The 24,469-nt window shown below is 37.0% G+C and overlaps 1 protein-coding gene across 4 annotated transcripts in view; it reads left to right on the forward strand.

Moving 5' to 3' along the window:
• LOC137239477 (ADAMTS-like protein 3) overlaps positions 1 to 24,469 on the forward strand; it is a 1,132,820-nt gene that overhangs the window by 592,665 nt on the left and 515,686 nt on the right. For all 4 annotated transcript variants that reach the window (XR_010949389.1, XR_010949386.1, XR_010949388.1 and 1 more), the window contains one exon: positions 22,250 to 22,439. The gene's annotated coding sequence lies outside the window, so the exon portion shown is untranslated. The remainder of the gene's footprint in view (positions 1 to 22,249; positions 22,440 to 24,469) is intronic.

Here is a 24,469-nt window from a genome sequence, read left to right on the forward strand (position 1 = left end):
TTATATTGAACTTTTATCGTTATCTATTTCACAAAAAAACGATGAGTGATCAATTTCGAATCGGCAACACTCCGATAACAAACCGATGCTTTTTCGATATTTGATTCGATAGCTTTTGATAACAACTCGATACATTTTCGATAACAGATCGATATAAATTTTGTGATGCCGTGTCGATACTTCCTCGATAAATAATCGAAAACTTTTCGATAACATCGATATTCTTTCGATAAATAATTGACGGATTGTCGATAAAAAGTCAATAACTTATAGCTCGTGGATAAACACCTATAACAAACCCATAGCGCGTAGATTATAGGTCGATAACACATCCATAATATGTCGATAACAAACCGATAACTCATCGATATCAAACCGTTAACACTTCGATGGCAAACCGATATGATTATACGCCTTGTTACGGCTTAATTTGCTATTTGATTATAAATAATGCAAGCCAAAGGGCGCATCTTCATTTATGTATATGAAAACGTAATTTTCTTTCTTTTGGCGGACGCTGTATGACAGACTACAGGCTATATGTGTGCGTGTGCATGTTTTCCAGCAGTTAACTTTACTAAGAAGACACTTACAAACCATGTGCAAACTTGTATATACTTGCATAGCTTACAGATTTAATTTAATCATAAAGAACTAACAATGAACTGGACACTTCCTTATTAAGATTCCTTATTAAGACACACAAGAAGCAACAACACAGCTTAGTCACTTGAATGTATGTGTGTTTGTTGTTTTAGCATAAGACAATCTTCGGTAACAGCATTGGAATAATAATTGCTTTGTTTGACATGAAACTTTAAAACTTTAATTTCCATTTCCGTCCAACAGGCTTTTATTTGCTCTTCCAATTACATACATACATTAGCATATGCTTCTACACACCTTCACATCCATATTCAAACTTTCATATGCGAGCACACCAAAATAATTTATGCTATTTTATATCTGCCATATGCTGAATGTGGTTTTGGAATGCATTTCTTTAAGAATATTCAATTTGCAGTTGGGACCCCAATGCGACTTTGCATAACAGGAGTTTTTGTTAAAAATTTTATAATGAAGCAAAAGCAAAAGGCTCTGTAGAGCAGATTGCGAAGCAATTACTCTATGTTTTCCTGTTTTTGTTTTTTCCTGTGTTTTGAATTAGTTTCGCGCATACAATACAAGGTGGCACAAAACGATGACATTTACCAAGTTTGTCAGCAAAATTGTATATCTTTTTAATAAAGAGGCTGTATCAACTCTTGTCCGGAGTATGTTGTGATTATTAATTGTTCGTCCCTTTTATTGAACAGGAAACTCGAGTCACCCTTCTCAACTTTAATCTGGATTTTTTAGTCGCTAAGCTCTTATTCTCCATTAGTTATTTCAAATACACCCAATGGATGTTTAGCAACCCAAAAGCATCCACATTGGACCACTGTATTAGCAGACCATTGCCAATGTCCTCGTCCTGCATTAATTGTTGTATATATAAGTTATTACGATTTTAGAAAATCAGGCCTACCTCGACTTCTACTTAGAGCAAATCACTAAGAAGTTCCATCTATCCCCTTAGCAACTTGGCGCATTTCTCGAAGCAGCCTTACCCCAAAAACAGATCAGACAAGCTCTTCACTTAACTTTATTTGGTCCGTTGTTTTACCACATCTGTAACGGCGAAGCTAGCTTCGAGTCAGTTGGCGCATCTTTGCGCGGATATAACTCCGAAGAGATTTAGGGCGAGCTTCTCTTCCAAGGAAATGAGATGGCTGATGAGGTGCCACATGTGGGCTCAGCGGAGGAAGGTGAAGGAATAACCAGTGACGAAGTAGGCATACACCTATAGCCAAGGGGGATGTTCGGAATTTTTAGGTAATCAAAGTTCAACAAAGGTGGAAGAGTACCACAAGCCAAGCAATTTCAAGAGCTACATAGTCAGACTACAATGAAAGGAGGACAGGAGGAGGTCTGCACCCGTAATAGGCCGTTAAGGCAGGCACGCGGAAAAATGGGTAATCCGCATAATGACCGCTGTAGAAGTTGCAAAGACGTAACTGCAATGTTGAGCATTTTTTGTGTAACTGACGGGCTGCACTGCCCTAAGTAGAACACGTTTAATATCTTTCGAGAGCTCCTTTTTGGAAATAGGGACCCCAGATATTCTTGATTTTATGAACAACTCGGGCTGGTCTAGTACTTATCCGATGTAGCACTCAGTAGGTTCAAATGAAACTCATTGGCATCAAAATGGCATTTCATTAGCTACTTGGGCGACTGGGTCGTAGCCATTATCCCTATATACGTACATAGCAAACACAAAACCTCTTAATGTGACTTCGACGCAACCTGTGCATCCACACACTTCGGTAAAACCATCAAGCCTCACACAGCTGCAAAATCATTAGCAGCATTTCTCACAAGACGTCAGTTCTATGTGAATGCGTGCGGGTTCGGCGGTGGATTTATGTATATGCGTCTGTGGGTGTACATTTATGTAGGTGCTCTGAGTCGTCGAACGAGTGTGTAGAAGGGATAATCGCATAAATTTGTTCTCTTCATTTCGTTTTCTCGATGAAATGATTTGCAAACAAATTGGTTAAGGAAAAACGATTGCACTGTGTGATTTCTTTTGTCAGCAGGGATGAAGGATGTATGGAGTTTGAAAGGACAGTTGGAGTTTGAGGGGGCTGAAGTTGTGATAAAAACTTAGCTGAGGCTAAAGAAACGTTATAAGGCAACTCAAAAATAGAAATCATAACAATAAAGCAACCATCACAACAACAAAATTTCAAGATATGATAATAGCCAATGGCTGAGTTAAGCAAATTTTTTCAACTTTGTTGTGGTCACACTTTTTTTGTACAACAACAGCAACTTACTCGTCTACTACAATGCTATTAGCATACAATTTATAACAATAATAAAATCCGCAGCAAACACCAATAATAACAGTTACCCAGCAGCTATACCAATAATGTAAGCAGCAATAATAAGCATTACAATAACAATAATAATAACAAGCAGAAAGGGGAAGGGCAAAAAAATAAATTTGAAAACATAAAAGCATTGCCCTCTTTTTTGGTACACTTGAATCCTGGCTGATACGAGTCGTGCATCCATAAATGAGCATGACTTTTGGTTAGCCTTTTCTTCAAGAATTTATATGTATTGATTTGATTTTGTATGTGTTTGGTTGTGGCATAAGAATTTTCCTTTCTACATATTTTTTGTGCTTAGAAATTCAGAAAGTTAAAAATAAGCGCACAACATTTCACTTAGTGCCGTCTTAGTAGAAGAGTCCTTTGATATGCAGTTCAAGATAATTTTTGTAAATTTTTTATGCTGCCTTTTGGATACCTAATATTGAAATGGGTTACTAAACTCAATCAAGATTGAATTGCTTACTTTTATAAGATTCTTATCGATTTGTAATATCTTACTTTGAGTTAATTCCTATCAAACTGGAGGGACTGCCAGTATTATGCCGACGCCTATGGCTCCTGAGAGGTACCTTCATCCGTTGCGTTTTCAACTACTTCTGGAGGTGATCTTATTTAAAGGAAAGTTGCTATGCAATTTTGCTTCGCATCTTGCATCGCAAACCTTTCTAGCAGTTCGAGGCCGGTACTCACATCCGACGGCACCGTACTCCAAGACATAGGAGGTTCACCCCTACCGGAAATAATCTGAATGGTCGGTAAGGGTCCCTTCAGTTTAGGAACGAAACCTCAAATCCGAGGAGATTTAACGGGGGGTGCCACAGGGTGGTGTGATATCCTTACAAAGTTCTAAAATAAATAGCTAGGGGAGAGTCTATCTGGTTTCTTCACCTCGCGTGACCTGGTACTATCACCGACCAAATCCAGGGTCACTCTGTTTATGATGTGGAAGGTGATGACACAAGTATTTGGACGTCCCCGTCTATCGCATTACGCTAGTCAGTCACCCAAAGATCTTAGGAGTAACGTTCGATAACACTCTTAACATTCAAGGCGCATTCCTCCGAAATTGTATCTAAAGTACAAATCTGCAAAAAAATCCTCAATTCATAAGTATAAGGAACATCTCCGTAAGCGCTGTGATGAGATCCGGCTCCCGATTACGCAGCCGCAGGTTCAGTTAAGCATAAGGAGTCCCTAAGCCTAGTTCACACAGAATTGGGAAACACCTTCGGTAGGCCGGGCCCGGTCAACTTCGTTATCAATATACACAATCCAACCCTTGTAGAAGAAGAAAACGGACTACCAAGAGAGATACGAATCACTCTGGCTCAACTTCGTTCTGGATACTGTAACAAGTCAATCTCTTACTTGTCCAGAACATACGTTTCTTTTATTCAGCTAATCCAGTTGGGGTTGTCCCGCATACCGAGAGCAGGGTAAGGATTTCTATAGGGCTGTGACCGCCAATTCTCCAATTACCATTGAAAAAACGGCGAGGCCTAGCAGTTCCACTAAGCGCTTGGCAACAGCAAATGCCCTGAAGGATATCGGCACATAACAGAGGGTGGTGTTAGCTCAGCGTTTGCTTAGCTGGCACAAGGTTGATTCTTTCGGAAGTAGGTTGCTAGTGGCCAGCGGCGTTTCAAAGCTCATATTGGCATCCATTTGTCAGCCATGTCGTTATGTACTGGCATCGATATAATTTGAAAATTAGCTCGATGAGCCCGCAAACGATTTCAGGTACTCGCAGACTTAGCTCGAAAGGCAGCTCTCAAACTGCGCTTTTATAGCGGACTGTCCGAGTATATGTATGTTGAATTCCCTAATTAATGATGAACAGGGTAGCATTCCATTGGTCAGGCTAAACTTCAGACCTTAGAAAATTCTCATTACATATATGCAATTACCTGGACGGAGAACTAGGGTCAATGAAAAGACTTCATCCAATTGTCAATAGTTACGCAGCCAGAAGGTGAGGTGAGGGGAAAAGTCGCTTCTTTGTGTTGGAGAAATCAAGTTTCTTTTTCCTTTCCTTAAAAAGTAAGTTGCATAACTTCAAATTGGCTCTGATTGAATATCAAACAAGACGTTCATCAATTATGTGATTTTTTCGAAAACTCTTTAATATCAAACGCCACTGAAAAAAAAAACAAATATGAAGTACGAGAAATAACCGTACATTTGTTTGACTGCAGCACTCAAAAACTGCACAAACGACAGCAGTAAGTAGTAAGTGCTTGAAAAAAGTGAGTCAGCGTAGAAAACTATCCATAAAGAATTTATGATGATATTTTATAAAAACTCAATTGAAGGATGAAGCTCCTGCTAGCTCTCAAATTACTCTTCTAGGTGTATGTATTGTTACGATTTTACTTGCAAATCCCTAAACTGTTGAATAAATAACTCCAATATTGAATAATGGAAAAATGTCCTTTATTAAAATACTTCACAATAACACCGTGCAACGAATAGCTTGCTTAATAACCAAACTGCTTGATAACTCAAAAGAAACTCTACTATTAGCCGCCAGATCGCGTGCTTAATCCCACTTCTGACAGCAATTGTTACGATTTTACTTGCAAATCCTCTTATTTGCAATCCTCTGCTAAGTTCGAATCACTAAACTGTTGAATAAATAACTCCAATATTGAATAATGGAAAAATGGCCTTTATTAAAGTACTTCACAATAACACTTATACTTTGCTACTTTGCTACTTTATGCATTGCCGCTCCGCTGCTCGTATACGTACATATGTGTAGACGCAATTATTTATTCGTTTATGTAGATACATAATGATTGAATTATTGATGTGAATGTTTGTAGTTTACAGTCTCTCTCGCATACATAGGCGTATAAGTAAATGCATCTGTGTGTGACTTATTTCGGCTGCCTTATATATGTGTATACATGATTTGATTATTGACGTAAATACTGCTTATCGTGGCCTTAGCATCGCCTTAGTGATGGGATAACTTAGTGATGCTAATATCCGTGACAGTATGTATATAGAATATCGGGATGTGTGTATGTTTGTAAGGCAGAACATAAATTTAGTCAAAGTAGATGAAATGAAGTACTTTACCAAACAATCTCACAAACTTAGTAGACGTTGCTTCTCGCAAGCATTGCTGAAGTCATTTAGAGTTTGGTGCATAAAATTGAGAATCATATCGTAAATCAGATATAATGATGAAAAATTGAAAAAAAGGGCTCACTTGTAGTGCTGGTGCATGAATACATAAATAAATAGGAAGAACATATTCTTACTACGGACCGCAACTCACTCACCAAGCATCTCTTCTATGCTCCTTCGTTGTTGGTCTAAGTGCTCGCATTCGAAGAAGGTGTGGCATACATCGTCCAATTTTGCACAGTACAGGCAGTTTGATTATTCAACGTTCCCAATCTGTAGAGGTATTTACGGAAGTAACCGGTTCCGGTTAAAAATTTAGTCAGGTGAAAGTAACTAGACCAGTGGAGCACAACGCCAACAGAGCTTCGAATACAAACTAAACATTTTTTATATTAGTATGGATTTACTTACATGGAGAATGTGTGAGCCTAGAACTCACGCATGAGATGTTTAATGCTTGAAGTACAAGCTAAAACTTATTGACTACTTGCTTTATTGAATATATGTTTCCGCACTCACACGACATCAGTGTACGGACTTTACCACTTTATTGGTAGATCTACCAACTTTTTAGCCCATTTTCATTTTCTACCGCCAAAGCCCAAAAATCTACCAACATTTGCCTTTGTAAGACAATTAAGAAACGACTCAATTTCGAAGACGAAAAGTTACACCTTTTGGAAAACTTTGATGAAAAAAATATTAATTCTAGTCAAATGACAATGTTTGTTCCCTAACTTAAAGCTTTTCCATTTCACAAGAGTTCCATGGAAATTCTTAACAACGAATGGCGATCATTAATGTTATATGATAAGGAAATAATAGAAAAGATATTTTCCGACGATATTCTTGAAGGATGGATAAAATTGGGAACTGAAAAGAGTCTTGTAAAAGAAAATGTGCTCCTTAGCAATATTACCTCACAGTAGTGCAGCCGCAGAAAGGTAGTTCTCTATAATGAACGACATAAAAACCGCCAAGCGTAATGGACTAAAAATTTCATGAATTCCCAATCAAATATTAATAAAAGAGTATTGTATCGGACAGACTTTTTTTCAGCCTCCAATTAAATTAATAAGATTTTATAAAAAATTTTACTTTGTAGAAGGCTATTTTGTACCTTGTATTTAATAACACCCATATGGAACTAGATTTTTCTTTTGTTTTTTTCTGACAATTTTTTTGTTAAAAGTCGGTTCTTATTTTGAAAAATTTGTGCACAAATTCAAACAACAAATAAATTTATTTATGAAAGAAATGTAGTAAAAGAGCTCGCAAATATTTTCCTGCGATATTTTCATCAGTTTTTTTATGGATAATTTTGAACGAAAATAAAAAAGTAATTTATTAAATTTTGATGAGCTCAAGGCAGTTTAAAAAATTGAAACACAGTTTAAATGTTTGTATTTCTAATTTTATTTGGTCGATATTTCGATCTCATTCTGAGATCATCTTCGACCAAATAAAATTAGAAATACAAACATTTAAACTGTGTTTCAATTTTTTAAACTACCTTGAGCTTATCAAAATTTAATAAATTATAATATTTGAAGGCAAATGAAAATATTTTTAAAATGAAAATAAAAAAGTTTTAAGTAAACAATAACATGCCAAAGTCAGTTATTTTGTGGCAGAAAAATACTGGTACATTGGAAAATTGTTGTTGTAATGAGACGTATCGGTAAAGTTTCCTCAGTATTTCAAGCTCAAAATACAGGAAAAAAGAAAGTATGATATAGGCATTAGCTATGTATATACAAATTTACATGCATTTTTTTGTTTTGTTTACATTTTTTTAAGTGTTATTTCCGTGAAATGTGCTTTATTTGTTTTACAATAAAATATGAATGCTTTTGTAGAAATATAAAATATAGCTATTGTTTTCTTAAAAAAAAATCTACCAACTTCTACCACTATTTTAATTTTTCGTCTACCAACATTCTCTTTTTAAAAGCCCGTGCACTGCACGACATGCAAGTTAACGCCGAATAGTTTTCCAAAGCTCTACGAAGCCTTCAAGTACACCACTGAAGTAGACCTCTCGTAGTGATCGCTCGAGAATTTATTTCGTGGGCAACTTTCCTGCAGTACTGCTGCTTCACTGTTGTTTCCAACGTCGGATCGCTTCTTCTGACTACTGCGCGGCCACAGCATCTTTGCTGCTTCTGTTATGCTGTTGTAATTTGCCTTTTCCTCTTCCGCGAGAATATACATATATTGGTATGGTTCTGGCAACAATCAGGACAGCTTCGGCGGAGACCGGGAAGTAAGCCGATGCAATTAGGAGCACATGGCTTTGAATCTCTCGCTATTGTGTGCGCAGCGCTTTTGCAGGTTTTTCGAAAGAGCTCCGAAGAAGACAGTTGACTGTCTAGCTTCCCACCGTAACATTTCGTTAAGGTGCCCGTTTCTATTTCCTCTTCCCCAACGGTCATGTTATTGTCCCTTGTTGAGGCTGACGATCTCCATTTTTGTTGTTGCTAGCGAAAGATTGTGATCAGTCATCCATCTTTTTACACTGCGCCCAACCTAGTTTAGTTGAAGCTTGCATCTACGGCCTCTTATTACAGCTGCCATTCCGCCTGCGAGAGTGAAAAGGAAGTTGCTCTCTGGCAAGTCCAATCGAAGAAGACTTTCGCAAGTAATATTCCAGAGATCGACACCTACTACCGAATCATAAGATCATTCCTTGTTATTTTTACCTTTCTCTGACGAAGTTAAAAATGGTTTCATTTCATGTGAAAAAGTTTCATTTGATTTGAAAACAGTTTCGCCTTGTTTGAAAAAGTTTCGTTTGTTTTGAAAAAAAAGCTTTATTGGATTTAAAAAGTTTCATTTGATTTGAAAACAGTTTCATTTCGTTGAAAAAAGTTTGACCTGACTTAATGATTCGCTTGATTTGAAGTTTAATTTGATATGATACCATTTTGATTTGGTTCTAAAAATATCTCATTTGATTCGAAAAAAGTTTTGTTTGGGTTTAAAAAAAGCTAACGTTTAAAAAAGTTTCATTTGACTTGCAAAAAAAATTCTTTTGACTTGGAAAAATTGATGCAAAACAAGTTTCGCCTGTTTCGAAAAAGGTTTCCTGTGATTTTAAAAGAGTTTATTTTCATTTAAAAGAAGTTTCATTTGAATTAAAATCAAGTTTTCTTGCTTCGAGAAAAGTTTCATTTTGTTTAAAAAAGTTTCATTTTGATTTAAAAAAGTTTCACTTGGTTTGGAAAAACAAATTCTGTTGACTGGAAAAAGGAAATTTGATTTGAAACAAGTTTTATTTGATTTGGAAAAAGTTTCATTTGACTTAAAAGAAGTTTTGTAATGTTTCATCTGGCTTGAGAAGCTTCATTTCGTTTGAAAAAATTTTATTTACTTGGTTTGAAAAAAAGTTTCATCTGGCTTGAAAAAAGTTTCATTAAATTCGAAGAGGTTTAACTTGATTTGAAAAAAGTTTCATTTGATTCGAAAAAAATTTTTAATTGATTTAAAACAGTTTCTTCGGATTTGAAAAAAAGTTTAATTTGGTTTGAAAAAAGTTTAATTTCATTTGAAAAAAGGTTTATTTCTTTTGAATTTTACCTAAAAAGCATATAAAATAAAAGAAACAGCCTTACCTTCGATACTACATAATTAATGCTACAAACAATGGGTACTTCATTGACGTCATCGGCAGGCTTGTTTCTTTATAAACAAAGAAAATGTAAGGTGGGATAACCTCCGAAGAGGTTTTAGGCCGACCTTGTCTTCCAATTTGCGTCGTGCTCCTTTTAATTTTTTCTAAGAAGATTTCCTTTCGTGAGAAGATTTTCATGGCAGGAATACACTCGGATCTTTGCCAAGGGGCAATACCGCGTAGAAAAACTTTCTTCTAAAATTTTGATGTTGCTTTGCCCAGGGCGTGAACCCAGGACCTTTGGTGTAGTAGGCGGAGTACGCTACCACCCCACACGGGCGGCCGTTCTTTGGGCTGGCCTTTAATTCCCTTAAACCAGTAATGGCTACAGAAGTCATATTTTAGTTTTATCTCGTCGCTTTTTCGACCGCTGCTGTCTGTCCCTCTTTCGCGTGCTACGTTGATTTATTTTCACATTTATTGCAAAAGCACTAACTATTAAATTGTCAGATTCAGAACAGAGGGCCTTAAAACCTGATAAAATATCTTTTGATTGTATTTCGGTCATTAGCACCCTTTGCAAGACCCCGTTTTTCTTTTTGAGGCTTAAAAACTAAAAAAACATTTCATAATAGTCTGTGGAGTACAAATTCAACCATCGTGATAAAATTACATATATGTAAATTTGATTAAAATGGGTCAGTCTAAAACCAAAGTGAAATATGTAAAAGGTAAAATGGTGGAAGATTAATCTAGACGCATCCACAAAATAAGCAAATGAAGCAAAAGAAAAAATCATGTAGGGTCTCAATAAATTCTTCCATTGGGCGTTCTTTTTGCTGTGCTTGTTTGTCAGATTCTAATATGTTGGATGTCATTCATTCGCACCTTTGATTGCCGCCTGCAACAGTAAATGAAACTCGTCCCTTCATTCTTTGTAAAAAATAAAATAAATGTAAGGCGCGATAACCTCCGAAGAGATCTAAGGCCGAGCTTCTCTTCCAATTTGCGTCGTGCTCCTTTTGATTTTGATGTTTTATGCCGACTCCGAACGGCATCCTCAAGGCAGATGAGTTTTGACTGAGAGGTTTTCATGGCAGAAATACACCCGGAGCGCTTCCCAAACACTGCCGAGGGGCGACCCCGCTTAGAAAAATTTTCTTCTAATTGAAAAACCTTATTTCTAAAATTTTGATATTGCTTTGCCCGGGGTGTGAACCCAGGGCATACGGTGTGGCAACAGAGCACGCTACCATCACACCACGGTGGCCGCCATCATTCTTTGTATGTGATTTTTTTTAGCTGGTGGCTACCATCATTGTTTGCTGTATTCAATGTACTTGTGTGATATACGCAATGTTAAGTAATTTCAGTTTAGTCAACCCGCCAGTCACACAGTGCCAATGGCACTGTGCACTGACTGATCTGATGCGCTCTGAACACCCAAAAGAACTATGATGAGATGTTCAAAATGTTAGCCATACACAAGAATAAAAGAGTTGAAGTTAAAACATATGCATACAAATGGCTGTGTAGTACACGCAACATTTTTTTTTACTTACACACGCAAAACACACTCACACATACACAGTACATCGAAATTAATTACACTAATTGACGAGTAATGTTGCATACAAATACTGTGGCTGAGAGAAACATTTGCCCCATACGCGCACACCTTTGTGGCTTACCAAAAATGCGAGGGCTCTCACGTGAGTACATGTTATAAAAATGGTAGGGTGGACCAATTTATTTCCTGAACTAGAGTTTCAAATTTCATACGATCAGTACTAAAGACCTAGGAAGTTCCGATGGTACTTCAACAGGAAAAGTGCATAGTAATACGAGGTTATCAAAGCGAGGTGGAAAACCCATGTCTGAACTTCTTTGGAGTATCAAAGAATACACTGTTGGTGTAACGAACTTCCTTACAAAATCTCTAAGAAAAAAGGAACGACGTGCCGTATGCAACTTAAAAAATCACTTGGGGCGCCTATTACTGGACATTGTGCTATCACACCGATGCTGCGACTGTGGCGAATCACTAAAAATAACGACCGGGATTGTCGCCAAGATAACTCAGATTTTTAGTGCACTTCTCTAGACGGTATCCGGTAAGTTGATCAAGCTCACTGAGCTACATGCTGTAACGGACTAATGGATGGGATCATAGAGCCAATAACGCCCTGCGTGTTACAATTTGAAAACTATTAGTGGAATAAAGTTAAAAAAAGTACAGACCGCGGCAAATGAACGATACCTGGAAGGGTAATCGTTTTTATGAGACTATAACTTATATTTAAGGGCCGCTTGTGAAATGAAGGAGAGAGCATTGAAATAAAATAAATTAATAAAATAAACAAATACCTGACTCCATTTGCCTCCGAGGAGTTTAAGGCTGTCTTCCATATAGAGGTTTTATAACTAGATTTCCCAATGTCAGAAAATGTATTTTATAGCTGGAAGCTAAACTTTAGTACTATCTTTTCCATCAACGAAGTATAGTTTATTATCCAGAAGTGGAAGCACTGTACCAGAGATACAGTTCTAGTAAAAAGAGGATGAGTTTAGGCTGAAATTATGACTTGCCTTTCTACTTATCGACCTCCGCTAAACATTCGATTTTAAACAACTCATACCAAAATCGAATGTCTAAATAAACCAGAAGTTTCGACATATCGGAATCGAAGCTCTGTTATAATCCCGTTCTAGAAGTTAGTTACACTCAGGTTGTCATTGTAGCTACAAACAACTCTAGCAAAAGTATAATCTAGAAAATTCGACGAAGTCAAACAAAATCAATCTCACAACACTCCGAAAAAGTGTTTGAAAGTGATTGCATCCGAGAGAACTATCATAGACAATAAAAAACTGTTGGATATGTGTATTAACCCTAAGAGATGGTTGGATAATGTGCTCCATTAAGAGGGAAATATGTTATATGTCTTGGTTTCTAATAGGGGTTTCCACTTCGGTAATGTCCATGAAAGAGTTAGGAGTGCCCTTTAAGCAGTCACAACAGTTTTCGTGTTTAGTTCCATTTATAATAGATATTGCATTAGGTAGCTTCTAATCTTTCCAGATATCATCCCTCAATCTTCATTATCTAAAGCAAAAAGTTTTCTGTGTAGATAAAAGTAGTTGAAATATCAATTTATTTTTCCGTTATGAAAAAAAAGGATCACCCTAATGTAGGTTAACTACAAATATATTGAGGATAGTGAAAAATGCTTATGGCGTTGGTGTAAAATATTAAAGACTACATGGATGTAGGATTGTAATTGCAAATGCAGTTGTCTGTGTACTGATGTGTGCTCAAAAGGGGAGAGATGGATATAAGAAAGTATTGGAGTGCAGACGAACATGGTTCATTGGCAACGGCTACTAGACTGTGACACAGATACTACAATGATGATAGTAATGTTATTGAAAGCGAATATGGAAAGTAATTACAAACACAGTTACATGCATGTATGTCATAGCAAAAAGTATCCCACATACATTTCTCTGTGCATGTGTGTGTGTAGGTGACAGTAATTTCCTATGAGCTGATAGTGCTCTTGGCCAATATGAAGGTGTTGGGAAAAGTCAAATGGAAATGTACGCCTTGACTTTAAAAGGTTTACAAGCACTTAGGCACATACTACTACAAAGCATTTGCATCTCCGGCAAATTGGCGCGTGCTACTGTTATGAGCTGCTTGATGTTTTTACCGCTCTGTTTTTCTTTGAAGATTGCTTCGGCTCATCTCACTTTATCTTGCTTACAAACCAGCAATGCGATGTCTGAAAACTATTAATATTGCCATATGGATAGGAAAATATATTATCGGTAAGGGAATCTTTATTAATATCGACAACCAAGCGGCTATTAAATCAGTTGGCTCTTACTCTCTTAAACTACTAAACTGTCGCCGATCTCTTTAGGAGACAAAGAACGCTTATCCAAGCATTTCACATGCATGTTATTGCCACAAGATTACATCTACCGCCAATCCAACGATAGATGGTTAAAAGACCCAGGGCGTCGGACATCAAAGAAAACCTGACCGAAATGGGATCTCAAGAAATCTCGTCACGTTATCACCCTAAGTAGTCATACAATTTTCACCCTGTAGGTGTAGTAACCGGGCACTGCCTCATTAGTATGCAGGCACAACGGCTAGGAGTTGTAAAGATGACAATTAGGATGAAACGGTGGATCGCCTTATTTGCAACTGCCCGGCAGGAGGTGATGCCAGACCGCACTGTCTGCCAGTTCCCTTATTGGATAATCTACGTCAAGTCGTGTAGTAAGATATCGAGAACTTTTAGCTTTATCAGGTCTTCGAAATGGTTCGGCTATTGTGCTTTTTGTGTTTTGTGGTAAAACAACGGGCCTTCTTGCACCGGCCAATGTGTGGCTTCGCGACACAGCCTCTCCTTACAGCTGTCAAGCTTTGAAAAGCCGCGTTGTTAATATCAAGCTGCAGTCAATAAATCTTGGGCTGGGCACTCAATCCATATATCCGTTTCAAATACAAAACGAATACAAGTCAAACGCAAAAGCGAAGATCAGCGAAGTGATGGTAGACAGCTTCTACAGTGAAATATCCAGCTTTGTTATTTACAAAGACAAGGTTTTTGCGAATCTGAGTTGCTTGACGAGTGCCCCCAAATCATTGTTAAGGTTTTTCGTGGTAATTGTTACTGTTACAGGAACAACAGGCTCAAAGACTTTAAAGTCGGTCATTGGTAATAAAGAGAAGAGAAGATAGATTTCCAGGTAAATTTAAAACATTTTTTTTGTACAGTTACTTTTTGTCTTGAACGAACCTTCTTTGTATTATTAGGCGTATAATTTGGAGCTCTGCAATGATTGTACTCCGATCTTAAATCTCTGTAGCATCTCTGTAGCGATCACTAGAAGTCTAAATATTTCCTTTTTTTTTAACCAGAAAGCCTTTTCATAGCTATTGGAAGCAACTGATGAAACGTGGAATAGATATAGAGAATTGAAATCAGAAGCAGACAGTACATGCAGAGCATCTAAAGAGACTTGGCGCGATTTAATCAGGGAGGATTAAGGCTGAGTTTCTCTTTCAATTTGTGTCGTGCTCCTTTTTCGATTTTTTCTACAAATTCGTGGTACGGGGCATGTTTTTTGTGCCGACTCTGGACGGCAGATGCATTTTCACTGAAAAGATGTTCATGACAGAAATACACTCGGGAAGTTTGCCAAACTACTGCCGAGGGGCGACTATGCTTTTCTTGTTCAAACAAACTTTTTTCTAAACTTTTGATGTTGCTTTGCTCGAAACTTGATACCAGGACCTTCGGTGTATTAGGCGAAGCGTGCTATCACCACACCGAGCCGGCAAACAAAGTTCATACATTGAGTTATTCTAACAGCGACATGAGTTGGTTGCGAATTGTCGTCACAAACTATTCGGTGAACGAAATGTTCGTTAATACTCCTAGCTAGCCATGGGCGATGGTTCGCATTATACTTTGCTGTATTTGTATGCTCTGTGTTTGTTTGTTTCGCACTCATAGAGTTGCATTATATCATGAGTTCTGTTGTAGTATTTTTTCATGGAAAAAATTTGTTTGTACTTCAGGGTTCGCATAATATAATATAAGTTTCCGTGAGAGTATTGAAATTTGCTCATGTGCTCAGACTTAGTAATACCCAAATTGCGCTTGCATTTATCTCGTTGTTTGTCCTCACTCTTTTGTTTCGTAACACATATTTTTTTAGTTCTTCAGCGGTCTTCCACCGCTACAAGTGCCCGAACAGCCAACCACCAAACAATTGTACATACACAGTTGTCCTACGGAATATGTAGAAAAAAACAATGGGACTACATTTCACTGCGCGATCCCCGCTCTATTCTCGTCCATTTTTTCGTTTAGCATATTTAGCTTATCCTGTTTACATTTCAACCGAGTTGAGTAACCCGTCTGTCAACTTAATTTTGTGACTGGAAGCACGCTCGCCCATTTACATAGTTTGTCAACGAGTTTATCCAATTTGTTCAACCATTTGGTTTTTATTGCACTGACCAGCGTTGACAAACGATGACTTAAATACTTGGATAGCTAGCTCAACAACTACATTTTCACATTGTTTAATCATAGTTGAGAGAAAAAAAGTAATAAAAAATTTTTTCATTGCAACCCATTGGGAAATATTGTGGCCTAATGAATAACTGATGCTTTGTTGACCTCATTAGTGTAGCGTTTAACAGATGGTGTAGAGAATCAATGTGAATTTTAATTTTTTTGGCATAATTAAGAATGATTAATTGGAGGATGGATGGTAGAATAAGAATGAAGATGTTAAGAAGTAATGACGTCAAATGGAAGGAAATTTAGCAATATATGGAAGACGAGCTATCCAAGTAGTTGCATTCTCATCCATTTGTAGTGCACCAGTTCAGTTAACACTCGCATCAAAAGCCTTTGGTTCATAAGCTAAAGACCCAAGTTAGGGCCAACATTCCCTCCTTGTTCTATGTCTGAACAGCTTCCATATATCAGACAAGGAAACTCCGTTGTTAGAAAAAAAGTGTCCAGAACTTGCAAAGTTTCATACTATGGGACTCCATATTAGAACGCAGGTGCTTAAGCATATGATTGAAGCAGCCAACTACTGATTTCGCATTAACAAAGATCAAGTGTTTAGGCCCAAAGTATGGCCGGAGGAAAATGTGCCGGAGGAAAATGCATTTATTCCAATGACATTTTTAACTGGTTCTGTTCGTGGCACCGGAATGTATGAAAAGGCTTCACCGGATAGGAAGTTCACTTTATATTTCTTATTGGCATCATTTTATGGGAAAAAATCGACTGAGCTTATTACAAGAAATCATCAAAAATTGAAATGAGTTTTCGAATTATTTTGTGCTACAGAGCATTCTCAGTCTGACCTCTTCTGCACCAGTTTCTACATTACCTTTCCTTTTTAGAAAGCAAGGTTTTTACAGTGAATCAGGTTGATATTCAAGCGATAACCGACTTAATAAAAACAAAAATAAACTTTAGTCCTCGCAGTCTATTTTAGTTCACCTATACCTCCGACGACTACTCCTGGAGAAGCAACCAGCCGCTGCACAGGTAAATCGAAAGGATATGCCATCGACACTCACAATCATCCGACTACGCCCTGGCATGCGCATCGTCGCCTACTGTCGTTTTGGTCACCCCGCTATCCAACTAATACCACCGCTTTCAAACCGTTGCTTATCTATTGCCGTCACAATGTACTCCGTCGCCTACTGGCGCTGTGGTCATCCTGCTATCCGGCTGGTGCCTCCGCTACCACAGTCGCCCCCTTTGTTCCATTAGGCCGCCCTAGGTCGCTACAGCGACCATTTCCCACCCGCTACCATACCACCGTTCAGCCATTGCCGCCCTAACATCACCGTCGCTACGACTTTTGAGCGCCCGAAACCGTACCGCCGGTGCCGTACTGGCCTCGCCATTCTCTGACGACCGCTGGCTGTCCGCTACTATACCTTCGTTCAGCCGCTGCTGGTTCCTTCGTCGTCACAACAACCGTTGTCCGACTAGTGAAAATCTCCGCTATCTCTCTCCCCACTCTCTCTGTGCGGAAAGCTGTTGCCCTCCTAACTCCTTCAGCCGTTTGCCTGTATCTTTGAGGAAACCCACCTTATAAGGTGAATGACGTAGGGTTTTATGTTGAATTTCATATAAGTGAATGTTCCGTTGTTACATTTAGGCGTTGATCAAGCTTCTAGGTTGTGTGTTCTTTCCAATGATATATTTTCCAGCTAATGAAAAAAAAGTACGCCAAGATGGCTTTCTCTGACGGGCTCAAAAGTTTAAGTATTCACTTTAAATACTTACCGTTAGTCAATAATATTTGGTTATAAACTCAAGAGTTTGGACTCGCAATCGAAATTCAAGACCTCGATAAAATTGACAGAGTGTTCCCAAAAGAAGTTATCAAACGCTTCGAAAAGTTTAAAGCTCACAAAAGACTCTACCATATGGAGTAAAAACTTCTTTTCAATAAAATATATTGAAGCATATACTTATGTAAAGAAGTTTTTAAAAGCTTGGCCAAGGTCAAAGCTCATTAAAAGCTCTCTCAGCTGATATATTTACAGAATTAAGTACACTAGATGTCGCAAGGAGGTCTGGGAAGAAAAGAAGTTTTTAAAAGCTTGGCCACGGTCAAAGCTCATTAAAAGCTCTCTCAGCTGATGTATTTACAGAATTAAGTACACTAGATTTCGCAAGGAGGTCTGGGACATATCAGCTTGCGCTTTAATATTCCGACTGGCCTCTGGTGTGACGTGCTGTAGTTAAAGTTTTATTCTCTCCTCGTTTTTTATCATTTTATTTACGATCATTTACCTCAATTACGAATGTTGTTAATTATTTTTGTTGGCTACCGTTGCGCTAACTGATGCTGCTGACATCACCACTCGGTGTCAGCTATCTGTTGTTGAATTCAGTTTTTTGTTTTTGTTATTTTTACTTTTTTGATTTTTTTATTCCTGCCAACAATCGTTAACAATTCTACAACTTTTTCAGTCAATTTTATCTCCTCACACTTTTATTCAATCGACATCTGGAATGAGCTTAACTGCGATGAGCTTTCATCAGTTGCCATGACATGCGGCCAGTTGTCGTTGTGGTTTGAGTGTTTTTTTGTATTCTGGTTGTGTTTAAAAAAAGTAAGTGAGAGTGATGGTAGGCTGATTGGATAAATAAGGTTTATGTGTGTGAGTGTATGTGGAAATACTAAAAATTACCAGTAGAATCGATGAATTTGTAAACGGTGAACTGAAGACCTGATGTATGATTCGGAATCGTGAACGGTGTGGAGAGATGAAATGCCTCTTGGAGTGTACGAGATAATAGTTCTCCGGAAGGTTTATGGTCCTGTCCGCGATGTTATATTTATGAGCTGTATAAGCATTACGAAGATAGTGCTGTGAATAGAAGCCCAAAGGCTAGGTCATGTTATGCGAATGGCCGAAGACGATACGGCCAAGAAAGTATTTAAATTGACACCGCAGTTTGGAAGCAGTGGAAGGGGGAGACATTTACTGAGTTGGGTGAGACAGGCGGAGAAAGATTTGGCCACCCGTTGTGCTCCTAATTGGCGTCAGTTTTCGCCTAGATGGAGAGAAAAACGATTGATGGACTTAGGCGTTGGTAAACGGTGATCCGTATACTGGTCTGTAGATGACGGTAAATCATTGAGTTTCGAAGGATGAATTGGGAGCCATAAGTGATTGGTCGGTAGCTAAGTTGCCATTGAGTAAAAAACGGTGGAAATGGTGCACAATGAATCAGCCGATTTTCGAAAATGAATGCTGGAGGGTCGGCAGGAGTTTTAAGAGAAATCTGGTGATGTCAAAAAAGCCGGTAGTTTAGTGGGTGAGTGGTGGGCCGACGCTGAAATAAGCGGTCGACTGGTGAAAGGTGCTTCGATGTCAAAAAAACGGCGAATCGCTGAATGCAAACTCAAAATGCATTGGGAGTCTGACTCCATATGTACGGTGTCAGCGGACGCACCAGTAACTTGGATACGAGGATATTGCGAATCGCAAGGTTACGACTGTTCCCAGTGACTCGACATACTTATCAGATTGTTCTTAGAGGGTGGGGGCTACATAGAAGATTTGCATTCTGCTTTAACTAACTTGATTTCACAAGCTCCTTAATCCTGATTATAAATGAACTACAAAGTAAGATGTTTTAAAATCATAATCGGAAATTTTATTATCTCCGTCAGTGCAATTTTTCCTAATAAGCCAAAAAAACTAGAGTTGTTGATGCCCGTACATAGAATCAAAATATGTCTTTGCTGGCGCTGTCAGAGGGGCATTTCAAGCATATGTGCCATACACCAAGGTTTAATGATATCCGCATAAGGTTTAATGAAATCCGTTCAGAATAACCTTGGAAACCAGATTAAATTCATGCAAATTGATATTGTTCGTCTGGATTGTCTGTTGGGGTGTGCAAATCGCCAAGCAAACTTTCAATTCGTTGACTCTTCGGGACTTTCTCGGTGCATATTTTCATTTACATCACATGAAATCACATCAACATAACCAGTCACCTTACGGCTTTTTTTTAAATTTGGCATTGCGTTTATTCTTTCGTATTTAGTTCGCTTTGAGGGTTCGAGGTCGGTTAGCGTATTGGCCAGAACCTCTGCTAATTCTGTAATTGTTCCGTGTAATTGCGAGCATTTGATGGTTATGTGTGCTGATGGTTTTTACTGTTGTTATTCCTTTTTTTGATGTGTTGCAACTTGTTGTTTTTAAAGGTTTTATTTAGCTTGACTTGGCAGGCTGGCTGGCACGAATTTTGTAATTGAAATTTAAGTAACTTCCCGATAAGCTACAAGATTGAAACTTGGAATAAAGTTCAGAACCCGATGAAAATGCAATATTTCAAAAAATCGCGTTTGTGGTCCGATTTGGTTCATATTTGGAACACATAATACATACATGAATAGAAAGCGACCTATGAAAAAAATCGCCGCTATGTGGCGCAAGGATCGAGATATTCTAAAAATTCGTATTTGTGGTCCGATTTGGCTCATATTTTGAACACATAATACATACATGAATAGAAAGAGACCTATGAAAAAAATCGCCGCTAGGTAGCGCAAGGATCGAGATATTCCAAAAAATCGTAGTTGTGGTCCGATTTGGCTCATATTTGGAACACATAGTACATACATGAATACAAAAATCGCCTCTAGGTGGGTCAAGGATCGAGATATTCCAAAAAATCGTATTTGTGGTCCGATGTGGCTCATATTTGGAACACATAATACATACATGAATAGAAAGAGACCTATGAAAAAAATCGCCGCTAGGTGGCGTAAGGATCGAGATATTTAAAGAATCGTATTTGTGGCGCATAAGTGGCGCAGAGTCGAGTAAGGTCTTTGGAAGGATTATGTATTGATAGTTATGCTACGCCTCACATTTTTAGAAATTTCACGCGCCCAACGCTTTTATTTAATTCTCTGATCAACGCCCTAGATTGATGGGGATGACTAGTACTTAGGACCTACCTAATTATTTTCTAGCTTTTAGTATTATTATTACTTCATGTAAATATTGTTTTCAATAAAACCGTTTAACTTAAATTTTTTTTTATTATTTTATTTGATATTGCTATTGGGTATGTGTTTCGGTTTTTTTTTCTGTTTTTTTTTTTAGAATTTTTATATTTTATCTAGCCATACATTGGCTCATTTTTCTTTACACAGCTTTTATATATCTGATGACATTTAGTGTGTTGGTGGATTTTTTGCAAAATCAGTTTATATATACGTCACTTGCAACCGTGTGTTATATATGTACATCCATACATGAATTCATTAAAAATCACATATACATTCACAAGTAGATATAGTAATAATGGATAAACTACAAAATTTTTCATAATTTTATTTTGCTCGTACAAAAATTATTATCGCATGATGCTAAAGGCATCCACCAGCACCAGTGGCAGACAAGTTTTAATAAACTGTTGCAAATTAAACTCAATAATAAAACAAAATTTGCAATTAACCTGAATATCAGCTAGTGTCTATTGATTTAATACCTACACTGTTATTTTTTGTATACTCCCTACAGTTTTAAGCTACTAATTGGAGGGACAAATACATTTGTTTATATAAATAAATATGTTGGTAATATTGATTTTTCATTAAGTATTGAACTACTAACAAAGCAAAAGATATTTGGGACTAAGCAAAATTATTCGAGTGCACATAGCTGGTGAATAGAATGTGGAAAAATAACAATATTATTAGAAATGCGTCAAGCAGGTGATTTAGAAATATCACAAGCACCTGAAATGTTTATAACAATACATTTTCAGCTGTTATTTTACTTGAATTATATGGCTTAATATACTGAATACCTCAAGATTTTTTAAGAATTAATGAGCTTAACACCGGCAAATAATAATTGTTATTCAATTATTATTTTTTGTTTATTGGGAAAAACTGAAAAGAAGGAAACATTTACTGGCATATTGTGATGGTACCATTTCGAAAACCGCCACGTCATCATCGTCATCGGCAATTTCGTAGTGTCTTTATTTTTATCATATCTTATTATTAAATCTATTGCACCTCACTCTAATAAAAAAATCATATTATAGTCCTTTTGACGCGTTTTACCTTAACCGCATTGAATATTATCACATTATATGATCACATGATGTGATGTCATATGCTAAAACGTGATAACGCATTATGGGACATTGATTTTATATTACATCTTATTAAATCTAAGAAATTTCATGTGCCACAATTGTATAATTCAAAGCGCCCATTGACATCAGATCACCATACAGCGATTTGATTATATTCTTCCTAGCAAATGATATCACATCATATATACTTATGCACTTATTTATATAAACCCCATAATCGCCACTTTGCTTTGCTACAAGCACCACTTATTACATGATATCATTAACAGTCTTATTCATAAACCACAACACGTTCCTTTACGTCGTCAGTGAATTCACTTGTCGTTATCTTATTTCCTACCTACTTTTAGGTTATGTTACAAGCAATGTCGATACTACAAATATCATCACATCATCACGGTTATGTTATAAACAATACCGTACCTACAAATGACATCACATCATCATATCATGATCGCATATTGCAACTACTCAGCTATCATCTTAATGCAATGCCAATATCACATTACAATATTTCTCAATACAACATCACATCAGATGGTGAGTACATATCACATATTCTCAAATTATATTGGATTAGTCACAGCTTAAGGCAATTTGGGAGTATTTTTGACATTACGATAAGAACAGCATAATTCTTATGTAATTTTTCTATGTACTGAAATCAAAATATTTGAATGGATCCGCTTACATTTTCTAAAAGTATGCCGAAAGATCTGATGGTGAAAATTACGAAAAAGGTAAACAAATTTGGAAGTGAAAATTTATGAAAAAGTGAAAACAAAAAGTTACTGTTGGTGTTAGTGAACTAGCTTAAGCTATAGGAAACGTTATGGCTATGATTATGGCTACGGTTATGCATAACGATTTAGTTTAAGATTGCAGAGAGAAAATGTTACATAACGAATACGATTTCGATTAAGATTACAGTTCGAATATGGTTATGGCCACAGATGCTGTTGCGGCTGTGACTACGGGTACGGTTGTGGCTAATGTTACGCTTACGAATACGGATATGGTTGCTTCTACTGGTACCATTAGGGTTACGGTTACGGCTATGGATAGGGTTAAGGTTACGGCTACGAGTATGGTTCGGTTTCTCTTTTTTTATGGTTACGGTTATAACTACGTTCTAGATATGCGATGTGTTGATGGCAGAAGCGCATATCAAACTACGTAGATGAGTATCACATCAACATATCACATAGAGAAATCACGTCTTTGTATTGTTATCACTAATATATTTTTGTAAATAATACAAGTCTCTATACAAAAGAAACTTTTCTTTTGCTTTACATATCACATCACTAGCAATTCATCATATCGCATTTTTAAAACAGATCTCAAAGGTCTAGAAGCGTTAAAAATTTCTGTAAAACATTTTATAATTTTTTTTATAATTGATTTTCATTGATTTGTGCAAATTTTATTTATATTTTTACCAGCATATAATTAATGCACATTGCTAATTTTTTTTTTGTAAATTGCAATCAACCAAAAATTATTAAAACGAATGTCACTGCAAAAAAATATTTATAATTACGTATACGCCATGGCGCATTCCCTCGCACACGCGTCACATAGTGAAAATTTCAATGCTTTGCTTCTGCTGTCATCATTACTATCATCAACCTCATCACGGTTAGCTATTGTCATGTTGACAGTAACGTTATCAGCGTTGTTATATCTGCTGCTTATTTTTTGTCGTTTATTTCTGTTAACGCTATTTGAGCATTATCACCTACGTACTAATGCTGTTGTTGCTATTTACGCGTTTTGTATGTGTTTGTTGTAGTCTGTTGTCGACAGGCAATTTTCACAATGTAGCATAGCAAATTTTGTAACTTACAATTTTCTGCTTCTTTTTCTCATTCTTACATACCTTCTTATGTAATGAAAATTTTGCACTGCATCTCTGACTCACTTTGACAATAGAAACCTATTTTTGCCTTACTCTATTCTTATCTTCTTTCATATGCGAGTTTGTGTAAGTTTGTGTGTGGGCATTTTTACTTTACATTTTTATGATTTCCTGCTGCTCATATTGTAAGCGCTATGCTTCCTTAGAGCAATTTTATTATTTTGCCATTTTGTTGTCGTTATGTATTTGCATTTTGAGAGTTTTTGATTTGCATTTGCAAATAAGAACAAAATTATTAACTTTTTTTCTTAAATTTTAAACACGAATATTTGTAAAATTTTTTTTTGGAAAGGCCCAGTACTGCGACTCAGATTCATTTCGCTTTTAGCTATAAGAAAAGATTAATCGATAAAAAGAAATAAAATTGTAAAATGTGCGCCTGATAGTATGCAATATTTTAGATCACTGAGCTAATGTTGCATACTTTCAGGCTCATTTGATTCCCATCTTGATGTTTGGGCTGACTGAGAAACACTATATCTATTACTTTTTAGCAAATTATGGCCTTGGAAGGTAAAAATTTGCTGATTTAACTAAAACGAAAAATTACATACAACAATAGTGTGTTCCCTCTTCAACCCTACCTTTTGCTCGTCATGGGGAGGGCACATGTCCGTTTAGCGTAATATGCTAAGAGATCCGTTGGATT

The sequence above is a fragment of the Eurosta solidaginis genome, chromosome 2 (genome assembly GCF_040869045.1).
Source record: "Eurosta solidaginis isolate ZX-2024a chromosome 2, ASM4086904v1, whole genome shotgun sequence".
NCBI lineage: Eukaryota > Metazoa > Arthropoda > Insecta > Diptera > Tephritidae > Eurosta > Eurosta solidaginis.